The sequence below is a fragment of the Canis lupus genome, chromosome X, assembly GCF_003254725.2.
Source record: "Canis lupus dingo isolate Sandy chromosome X, ASM325472v2, whole genome shotgun sequence".
Classification (NCBI taxonomy): Eukaryota; Metazoa; Chordata; class Mammalia; order Carnivora; family Canidae; genus Canis; species Canis lupus.
Genome location: NC_064281.1, coordinates 44,581,491 through 44,593,284, shown reverse-complemented (window position 1 = coordinate 44,593,284; position 11,794 = coordinate 44,581,491). Strand labels below are relative to the sequence as shown.

The 11,794-nt window shown below is 39.1% G+C and overlaps 1 pseudogene; it reads left to right on the top strand.

The window, feature by feature from the left end:
* Window positions 1-10,200: 10,200 nt before the first annotated feature.
* LOC118353683 (eukaryotic translation initiation factor 3 subunit H-like) lies at window positions 10,201-11,351 on the top strand (annotated as a pseudogene).
* The last annotated feature ends 443 nt before the right edge of the window (window positions 11,352-11,794 follow it).

The following is an 11,794-nucleotide window of genomic DNA, read 5'->3' as shown; positions in this document are numbered from 1 at the left end:
AAAAACTGATAGAACTGAAAAGACATATAGACCAATATATTTAATAGTTGGAAATTTCAGAACTTCTCTTAGATTTTGATATAGCAAATACATAGAAGGTCCAGAAGTATGAAGAAGACTTTAACAACACTACCAGCTAAATCAACTCAATTATAGAACATCCCACCCAGTAGAGTGGAATATGCGTTTTCTTTTTTTAATTTATTTTTTAATTTAATTTAATTTTTTTTGCATTTCCTTTTTAAAACAAGATTTTATTAATTTACTCACGAGACACACACACGCACACACACACAGAGAGAGAGAGAGAGAGTCAGAGACACAGGCAGAGGGAGAAGCAGGCTCCATGCAGGGAGCCTGACGTGGGACTCAATCCCGGGCTTCCAGGATCACACCCTGGGCTGAAAGCGGCGCTAAACTGCTGAGCCACCGGGGCTGCCCGACGCATTTTCTTGACAAGCAATGAAATGTGCAACAAGCACGAGTCTATCATGGGTTATAAAATAATGCTCCATCAATGAAGAAGGACTGAAATCCATGTAAAGGATGTTCTCTGGGCACAGTGGAGTTAAACAAGCAATCTATAGCAAGAAGATTTCAAGAGAATCCGCAAAACATTGAAATTAACCAACGGACTTCAAAATAACACAGGGCCAGAGACAGGCACTGGGGAAATTTGAAAGTCCTTTGAACTGAAGAGAATTGTATCACATCCTGTAGACTCTTGTATGATTCAGCTAAAGCACCACCTAGAGAGAAAATTGTAGCTTTATGTGTTTATATTAGGAAAGAAGAAAGGTTTAACATCAATAAAATACGAAGCTAAGATGCAACAAAAAGGTGTAAAAAATGAACTGAGAGGAAGTAGAAAGAAGGAAGCAAAAAGATATCAGAAGCTGACGTTCGGGCACCCTGGGTGGCTCAGCGGTTTGACGCCTGCCTTTGGCCCAGGGTCCGATCCTGGAGTCTCCGGATCGAATCCCGCATCAGGCTCCCGGCATGGAGCCTGCTTCTCCCTCTGCCTGTGTCTCTGCCTCTCTCTCTCTCTCTCTCTCTCTCATAAATAAACAAATCTTAAAAAAAAAAGAAGCTGACGTTCATGTGTGGAACTTAAGAAACAAAAAGATGAACATAAGGGAAAGGAAGGAAAATAAGATAAAAAACAGAGAGGTGGGTAAACCATAAGACACTCTCAACTCTAGAAAACAAACTGAGGGTTGTTGGAGGGGAGGTCGGTGTGGGGATGGGGTAACTGGATGATGGGCCTTAAGGAGGGCACGTAATGTGATGAGCACTGGGTGTTATACCCATCTCATGAATTATTTAACACTACATCTGAAATCGATGATGTACTAAAGGTTGACTAATTGAATTTATATTTAAAAATGCCTTTTCTGGAGAAAAAATGAGTGGGAAATATCAGAAAGGGAGACAGAACATGAAAGACTCCTAACTCTGGGAAACGAACTAGGGGTGGTGGAAGGGGAGGTGGGCGGGGGGTGGAGGTGACTGGGTGACGGGCACTGAGGGGGGCACTTGATGGGATGAGCATTGGGTGTTATTCTTTATGTTGGCAAATTGAATACCAATGAAAAAATAAATTTATAAAAAAATAAAAATAAAAAATAAAAAAGTTCTTACAAAAAAATTAAAATGCCTTTTCTGGTTTATATAAGTATCACATTGCAGCTATCATAAATTACCACATACTTCAGTGACTTGAAACAACACAGGTGTGTTATCTTAGGGCTCTGGAGGTCAGAAGTGTAAAATGGGTCTTACAAGGCCAAAATCAATGTGTCTACGGAGGAGTTATGTTCATCTGAGGACCCTAGGGGAGAATCCGTTCCTTGCCTTTTCTATGCTCTAGAGGCCATCTTAATAGATTACAAATCGATTAATCTGATTATGTTTGAAAGGACTTACATTTTGAGAGAAACCTCATTTTGCCATAAAGAATGTCTTCCATATATTGGGGTTTCAATTTACTAACATTTGTTAAAATTTTTCGTGTCTATGTTCTTGAGGGATATTGATCTGCAGTTATATTTCCTTGTAATGCCTCTGGTTTTGGCACAAGGACACTTCTAGCTTTCACAGGATGAACTGAGAAGTATTCCATCTTCATTTTTTCTGACAGAATTCTGTAAAAGTGGTGCTATTTCTTCCTGAAATAGTTTGTAGAACACACATCAGCGGGGCCAATGGTGCCTGGAGCTTCCTTTGTGAGAAGGTTTTTAGCCACAGATTCTATTTCTTTAAGGGATACAAGTATATTTAAGCATTCTGTATTTCCTTGTATGGACTTTGATAGATTGCATCTTTGAGAGAATTTGTCCATTTTATCTACGTTGGCAATTTTTCGGTAATGAAATTATTCATACTTTCCCTTATTGTTACTTTTGCGGTTCTGCACTCTAAAGTCATGTCCCCTCCACTATTCCTGATACAGGTCATTAGCGTCTTAACTAATTTTTCTTGATTAGTCTATATAGAGTTGTATTGATTGTATTAATTATTTGATTAAGCAGCTGTTGGGGTACACCTGGATGGCTCAGCGGTTGAGCATCTGTCTTCGGCTCAGGGCTTGATCCCGGGGTCTGGGGATCCAGTCCCACATCAGGCTCTCTGCAGGGAGCCTGCTTCTCCCTCTGCCTGTGTCTCTGCCTCTCTGTCTCATGAATACATAAATAAATCTTAAAAAAAATAAACAGCCATTGGTTTCGTTCCATTTTCCTCTGTGGTTTGTCTTCTATTTCATTGATATCCTTTTTCAAGAAAATGTTTTATTTAAATTTAGTTAACCTATAGTATATTATTAGGTTCAGGGGTAGCATTTAGTGACTCATCAGTTGCATATAACACCCAGTGCTCCTTACATCAAGTATCCTCCATACAGTGTATCAGAAAGGAACAAACTACCAACAACATACACAATGCTTGGGAATATCAGAAGCATTACATGGAAGACTGGAAACACTATTCTGCATGCTGTCTGTTTCGTTTGGCATATAATTCTTGAGAAGTTAAAACTCAAACGAGACAAGGGAGCTAGGTGGTTGCCCAGGGCTGGAGGTGGAGCAAGGAGAATGACTTGAAAGGCACAGGAGAGCCCGTTGGAGGACACTTGAAATGTTCTCTATCTTGATATTGGTGATAGTTACACACACGTTTCAATCTGTCAAAACCCATCAAACCGTACACTTACGGTTCATTGTCCACTGAGTTTATTGAACGTAATATATGTCTCAACAAAACAAAAAATAAACAGAACGGATATTGTACATATAAAAAATAAAAATATCTGAAAGCAAGAACTGTGTTGGGTATGTTTTTAACACTTGGTGAGGAGAGATTAGTGCACTCGACGATGGATCAGATAAAAATATCCGGAACAAAATGTAGAGAGAAAACACGTTGGAAAATACAGAATGGGTAGGAAGAGAATCAGCAGATGCAGAGGCGAACGGACATGTAACATATTTTAATTGGAGTTAAGTGAAGGGATGATAGAGAAAAGTGCCTAAGCAATATTTGAACTGATAAGGGCCTGGTGTTTCCAAACTGATGAATAACATCTTGCTCAAGACTCAAGGAAGACTAGAATCCCAAGCAAGATAATTCTAAAGGAAAGAGCTTTTAAACTTACATTGTCAAACCAAACCAAACCAAACCAAACCGAAAACAACAACAACAACAACAAAGAAAGGCAAACAAGAAGAACATCATGAAAGCAACCAGGGTAAATGGTTGCTTCAAAGCTGGACAAATGGGAGTGACAATTGACTTTCAAGGAAGTCCAGAAGTCTGTACAGTGATATATTCAAAGTACTGAAAGAATATAATGGCCCACTTAGGGTTATATAACCAGGAAAAATACCACCCAAGAAGAAAGGGAAATAAAGATACTTTCAGACAAACAAAACAATGAATGTTTCATATTCCTGTTTTATTACCCAGCGATCATGCCTCTTGGTAATTACCCAAGTGAGTCGAAACCATTTGTCCACTCTAAAACCTGCACACAAAAATTTATAGCAGCTTTATTCATGATTGCTAAAACTTGAATGAAATAATTACAGCATGGTGACTATAGCTCATAATAATGCATCGTATACTTGAAATTTGCCGAGAGAGTACATACCAAGTGTTCTCACCGCAAAAAAAAAAAAAAAGTAGCTGCATTAATTGGTTTGATCATGGTAGTCGTTCCATTGTGTAGATCAAAACCTTACGTTGCCCCACCTAAATGTATACAATTATTACTTGTCAACCATACCTCGTTAGAGCTCGAACAAAAGATGACCTGTAATAGGTAAGTGGATAAACTGTGCTACATCCATGTAATGCAGTATTATTCAGCGATAGCGAGAAAAGAGTTACCGAGTTGCAGACACATTCAGGAACCTAAAAGCATGTTGCCACATGGAAAAAGACAACCTGGAAAGGCTACCGACTGTATGATTCCAGCAAGCACATATGCTATTCTGGAAAAGGCAAGACTGTGGAAACCCTAAAAAGATCAATGGTTGCCAGGCTTTGGGAGGAGTGAAGGAAGGAAGGAAGGATAAATGGAGCAAAAGAGAGCCGTAGGACAGTGAAAGTATTCTCTATGTTACAGTAATGATGGACTCGTCGTTACACACTTGTCAAAAGTACAACACAGAGAATTAACTGGGGTGTAAACTATAGACTTTAATAATCATGAATCAATATTGATTGGTTCATCAGTTGTAACAGATGGACCGCAGTAATACAAGATGTCAGTGATAGGGGAATCCAAGGGCAGGGTGCAGGTGGTGGGGAGGAGTATGCAGGAACTCTCTATACTTTCCAAACAATTCTGTATAAGCACAACACTGAGGCAAATGTTAAAATCTATTAATTTAAATTAGAAAGGGATGTTTCACCAGCACCACCACTCTTAAGGAAATACGTAAGTGTATTCTTTAAGCAGAAAGAGAACGACCCCTGATCAAACTTAAAGATGAGGAAGTAATGAAGCTGGTTTTAGAAAATGACACTAAAAAGGATAATGTCTTTTGAGGTTAAAACCACGTGTGGTTGCATTTGTCTGTCTACGAGCGATTAAATTGGCAGCAGGAACATTAAAGTAAGGAGAGAGTAAATGTGCGCTAAGTGTTCTAAGGTAGTTACTTTTTCTGTGATGACATGAAAAGGTCAATTTATATTAGACGCTGAGAAGTTAAAAATGCATGTAGTAGTCTCCAAATAACCGCTAAAAGAACAATTAAAAAGCAAATATCTATCAAGGTGATAGAGGTGGAAAATAGACGCATTTTTAAATTAATCCAAAAGAAGGCAAAAACTAAGAGATAAATGAGCATAAACAAGCAGGAGAAATAGAAGATACTAAGATGTTAGATTTAAACCTGAATGTGTCAATAATCACTATAGAGGTAAATACTCCAATTAGAAGACAAAGATTAATAGTCTGGATGCAGAGGAGGAGGAGGAGGAAAAAGAGGAGGATGAAGGACGGGTAAGGAGGAGAAGAAGACGGAAACCAACCTTATGGTGCTTACAAAAATGTACTTCAAGTATAGCTATACAAAAAATTCAACGTTACAAATTAGAAAAACATATACCTTAAAATATTAAGAAAGACAAGCTGGTGTAGCTTGATTTACATCAGAAACAATGGCCTTTTAGGCAAAGAAGCATTACAATAGGTAAAAATGGATGCCTAATAATCATAACAGGCATAACTCACCAGAGATATAAAAGTTATGAGCCTGTTTGCACTGAACAACAGTCTCATAATATAACACAAACCTTGGCAGAGCTGCGAGGACATATATGTGAATCCATAAGCATGATGGGAGGTTTTAAAACAATTTTCTCACTACCGACAGAATGTTCTGATAAAAAATTACAAAGATATAAAAGATTTGAAAAATACAATGAACACTCACACAGTGAGAACGGTGAAAATTAACAAGACAAATGTTGGAGAGGACGTGAAGAAAGGAGAACCCTCTTGCACTGTTGGTGGGAATGTGAACTGGTGCAGCCACTCTGGAAAACTGTGTGGAGGTTCCTCAAAGAGTTAAAAATAGAACTGCCCTACGATCCAGCAATTGCACTGCTGGGGATTTACCCCAAAGATACAGATGCGGTGAAAAGCTGAGACACGTGCAACCCAATGTTTATGGCAGCAGTGTCCACAATAGCCAAACTGTGGAAGGGGCCTCGGTGTCCATTGACAGTTGAATGGATAAAGAAGATGTGGTCAATATATACAATGGACTATTCCTCAGCCATTAGAAATGACAAATACCCACCATTTGCTTCGACGTGGATGGAACTGGAGGGTATTATGCTGAGTGAAGTAAGAAGTCAATCGGAGAAGGACAGTCATTATATGGTTTCACTCATACAGGGAATATAAAAAATGGTGAAAGGAATTATAGGGGAAAGGAGAGAAAATGAGTGGGAAAAATCAGAGAGGGTGACAGAACATAAGAGACTCCTAACCCTGGGAAACGAACAAGGGGTAGTGGAAAGGGAGGTGGGTGGGTGAGGGGATGGGGTGACTGGGTGATGGGCACTGAGGGGGGCACCTGAAGGGATGAGCACTGGGTGTTATACTATATGTTGGCAAATTGAACTCCAATAAAAAAAATACATAAAAAATATAATGAACAAACTTGGCAATATGCATGTATGTTTTTATTGTTTTTAAATTTTAATTCCAGTATAGTTGATATACAGTCTTTATTTGTTTCAGGTGTACAATATAGTGATTCCACATTTCTGTACATTACTCAGTGCTCACCATGATAATTGTACTCTCTAGTCCCCACCACCTATTTTGATCATCCCCTCATCAAACTCCACTCTGGTAACCATCAATCTGTTCTCTATAGTTAGGAGTCTGTTCCTTGGTTTCCCTCTCTCTCTCCCTCTCTCTCTCTCTCTCTCTCTCTCCCTCTTTTCCCTTTACTCCTTTGTTTCCGTTGCTCCTTTGCTGCTTCCATAATTAGGCAATTGTAAGTAATGCTGCAATAAATATAGGTTTATAACCCATAAAACTGTGGGTCAAATATCCCTTTGAATTTAGTGTTCTTGTATATTTTGTGTCACTACCTAGTAATCTGATTGCTGGATCATATGGTAGTTCTACTTTTAACTTTCTGAGCAACCCTTTACTGTCTTCTACAGCAACTGTAGCAGTTTGCATTTCCATCCAGTTACCCGTTCTCCACAACCTCGTCAACACCTGTTGTTTCTTGTGTTGGTGATTTTAGCCATTCTGAGAGGTGTGCGGTGTGATCTCATTGTACTTTTGATTGGCATTTCTCCGATGATCAGTGATGTAGAACATCTTTTCATGTATCTGTTGGCCATCTGGATGTCTTCTTTGGAGAAATATCTGTGCATGTCTTCTGCCCATTCTTAAGTTGGATTTTTAAATTTGCTTTTTTAAGGAATTTATTTATTTATTTATTTATTTATTTATTTATTTATTTATGAGAGATACAGAGAGAGAGAGAGAGGCAGAGACACAGGCAGAGGGAGAAGCAGGCTCCATGCAGGGAGCCCGACATGGGACTCGATCCCGGGTCTCCAGGATCACACCCTGGGCCGAAGGCGGCGCTAAACCGCTGAGCCACCAGGGCTGCCCTTAAATTTGGTTTTTAGGTATTGATTTGTACAAGTTCTTCATAGATCTTGGATATTAACCCAATATCTTTGGATATATCATTTGCAAATATTCTCTCCCATTCAATAGGTTGCCTTTTAGTTTTGTTGATTGCTTCCTTCGCTGTACAGAAGCATTTTTAAAAGTTTATTTATTCATGAGACAGAGAGAGAGAGAGAGAGAGAGAGAGGCAGAGACGTAGGCAGAGGGAGAAGCAGGCTCCATGCAAGGAGCCCGATGTGGGACCGATCCCGGGACTCCAGGATCACGCCCTGAGCTGAAGGCAGACGCTTAACCACTGAGCCACCCAGGTGTCCCTCTACAGAAGCTTTTTATTTTGATGTAGTCCCGACAGTATATTTTTGCTTTTCTTTCCCTTGTCTCGGGAGACGTATCTAGAAAAATGATGCTGTGATTGATGTTACAGAAATTACTACGTGTGCTCCCTTGTAGCATTTTTATGGTTTCAGGTCTCTCATTTAGATCTTTAAATCCATTTTGAGTTTCTTTTTGTGTATGGTGTAAGATAGCAGTCCCGTTCCATTCATTTGCATGTAGCTATCCAATTTTCCCAACAGTCTTTGTTGAAGAGACTGTCTTTTCCCCCGTTGTATACTCTCACCCTTTTTGTCATACCTTAATTGACCATATAGCTGTGCATTAATTTCTGCACTCTCTATTGTGTTCCACTGACTATGTGTCTAGTTTTGGGGCAGTACCATACTGCTTTTGATTACTACTGCTCTGTAATAGAACTTGAATTCTAGAACTGTGATACTGCCAGTTTAGTTTTTCTTTCTCAAGATTGCTTTAGCTCCCTGTGGTCCTTTGTGGTTCCATATAAATTTTTAGGATTTTTTTTTTGTTCCAGTTCTGTGAAAAGAGCTGTAGTTGTTTTGATGGGGATTGCATTAGATCCGTAGATTGCTTTGGGTTGCATAGACATTTTAATAATATTTGTTCTTCCAATCTGTGAGGATGGAATGTTTTTCCATTTCTTTGTGTCCTCTTCACGTTCTTTCATCAATGTTTTGTAGTTTTCAGAGTACAGGTCTTTCACCTTTTTGGTTAAGTTTATTCCTGGGTATTTTGTTCTTCTTGGCGCAATTGTAAATGGGATGGTTTTCTCAACTTCTCTTTCTGCTGCTTCATTATTAGTGTATAGAAAGGCAACAGAGGGACGCCTGGGTGGCTCACTGGTTAAGAGTCTGACTTCGGCTCAGGGCGTGATCTCGGGGTCCTGGGTTCAAGTCCTGCATCGGGCTCCCCACAGGGAACCTGCTTCTCCCTCTGCCTATGTCTCTGCCTCTCTCTCTCTCTCTCTGTCTTTCATGAATAAATAAATACAATCTTAAAGAAAAGAAATGCAACAGATTTCTGTACATTCATCTTGTACCCTGTGACTTTACTGAATTTGTTTATTAGTTCTATTTGTTTCTTGGTGGAGTCTTTTGTTTTTTTTTTTTGTTTGTTTGTTTGTTTGTTTTTCACTGAATGAATGATTTATTGAATGAGCACTCTTTCAATTAGTTAACATTTGTTTTTTTTTTAAAGTTAATTTATTTTTTATTGGTGTTCAATTTACTAACATACAGAATAACCCCCAGTGCCCGTCACCCATTCACTCATTTGCCATAAATTATATCATGTCATCCATCTACAAATGTGAAAGTTTTAGTTCTTCCTTTCAGATTTGGATGACTTTTATTCCTTTTTGTTGTCTGATTGCTGTGGCTAGGACTTCCAGTACTGTGTTGAATAAAACTGATGAGAGTGGACATCCTTGTCTTGTTCCTGACGTGAAGGGAAAGGCTTTCAGTATTTCTCCATTGAGTATTGAATATTGATGTTGACTGTGGGTTTTTCATATAAGCCCTTTATTGTGTTGAGGTATGTTCCTTCTGCACCTACTTTGTTGAGGGTATTTATCATGAATGGATGTTGCACTTTGTCAAGTGTTTTTTTCTGCATCTATTGAAAGGATCATATGGTTTTAAACTTTCTCTTATTAGTTTGATGTATCGTGTTGAATGATTTGCAAATGGTGGACCGTTTTTGCATCCTGAGAATATATCCCACTTGATTGTGGTGAATGATTTTCTTATTGTATTGTTAGGTTTGGTTTGCTAGTATTTTGTTAAGGATTTTTGCATCTATGTTAATCAGAGGTATTCATTCTCTTTTGTTGTCGTGTCTTTGTTTGGCTTTGGTATCAGGGTAATGTAATGCTGGTCTCATTGAACGAATGCATTTATATTGGTGCACTCGACAACTGCAGGATACATGGGCTTTTAAGTGATATTTATATTTATCAAAACTGACTACACGTTGACCATGATGCGCATCTTAGCAAATTTTGAGACAATGAAATAATAAGGAGTAGTGTCTCTGACTACCATGCCATTAGGCTTTAAGTTAATAACCAGTGATAGCTAGAAAATCACCCATGTGCTTTTTATTAAGAAATATCCTTCCTTAGAGGATATTTAACTCAGAGCTCAAAGAAGAAAGTGTTAATGAAATTTTAGGAAAAGATGGCATCCCGCAAGGAAGGCACCGGCTCTGCTGCCCCTTCTTCCAGCTCCACCACCGGCCAGGTGGGGAAAGGCAAAGGCAAAGGCGGGTCCAGAGATTCTGCCGTGAAACAAGGGCAGATAGATGGCTTGGTGGTATTAAAAATAATCGAACATTATCAAGAAGAGGGACAAGCAACCGAAGTGGTTCAAGAAGTGCTTTTGGGCTTGGTTGTAGAAGATTGACTTGAAATTACCAACTGCTTCCCTTTCCCCCAGCACACAGAAGATGATGCTGATTTTGATGAAGTCCAGTATCAGGTGGAAATGATGTGCAGCCTTTGCCATGTCAACATCAATCACCTCCACGTGGGCTGGTACCAGTCCACATACTATGGTTTGTTCGTCACCTGAGCACTCCTGGATTCTCAGTTCAGTTACCAGCATGCCATTGAAGAATCTGTCGTTCTCATTTACAATCCCATAAAAGCTGCCCAAGGGTCTCTCTCGCTGAAAGCATACAGACTGACTCCTAAACTAATGGAAGTTTGTGAAGAGAAGGATTTTTCTCCTGAAGCATTGAAAAAGGGAAATATCACCTTTGAGCACACGTTTGAAGAAGTGCCGATTGGAATTAAAAATTCACATCTGATCAACGTCCTATTGTGGGAGCTTGAGAAGAAGTCAGCTGTAGCAGATAAACATGAATTGCTCAGTCTTGCTAGCAGCAATCATTTGGGGAAGAATCTACAGTTGCTGATGGACAGAGTGGATGAAATGAGCCAAGATATAGTTAAATATAACACATACATGAGGAACACGAGTAAACAACAGCAGCAGAAACGTCAGTATCAGCAGCCTCGCCGGCAGGAGAATATGCAGCACCAGAGTCAAAGAGAAGCCCCACTGCCTGAGGAGGATCTGTCCAAACTTTTCAAACCACCCCAGCCTCCTGCCAGGATGGATTCTCTACTCATTGCAGGCCAGATTAACACTTACTGCCAGAACATCAAGGAGTTCACTGCCCAAAACTTAGGCAAACTCTTCATGGCCCAGGCTCTTCAGGAATACAACAACTGAGAAAAGGAAGTTCCCAGAAAAGGAGTTAACGTGGACTCTTGAGATCACATTGGGGCGACCCTTGGAAGAAATACATTTGCGTATTGAAAAGTCTTTCTAGCTAACAATAAGATAAAAATAAAACAAAAAATTTAAATACATATATTTTAACTGTGTATTATGAAAATTTGTAGGATACTGATTTAATGTATATACTCCAAAAAGAAAGGCATAAAAAAATAAATATAACCTGCATGTCTATTTCAGTAATTTAATAGAATGGCAGACTAAAGTCAAAGAAAGCAGGTGAAATGAAATAAGGATAAGAGCATTAATACATTAAAGATAAAACAAAATAGCCAAGGTTGGTTCTTCAGAAGGACAGCACAATTGACCATCACCTTTGTGGGCCTGAAGGTAAAAGAGAGAAGTTATCTAAAAAACAATGTCTGGAACAAATGAAGAGACATAGCTACGGACAATAAGGATATTACAAGATCATTAGTCAAAATCATGAGCAGCTGTATGTAAATAAATCTGAAGGTTTAGATACAAT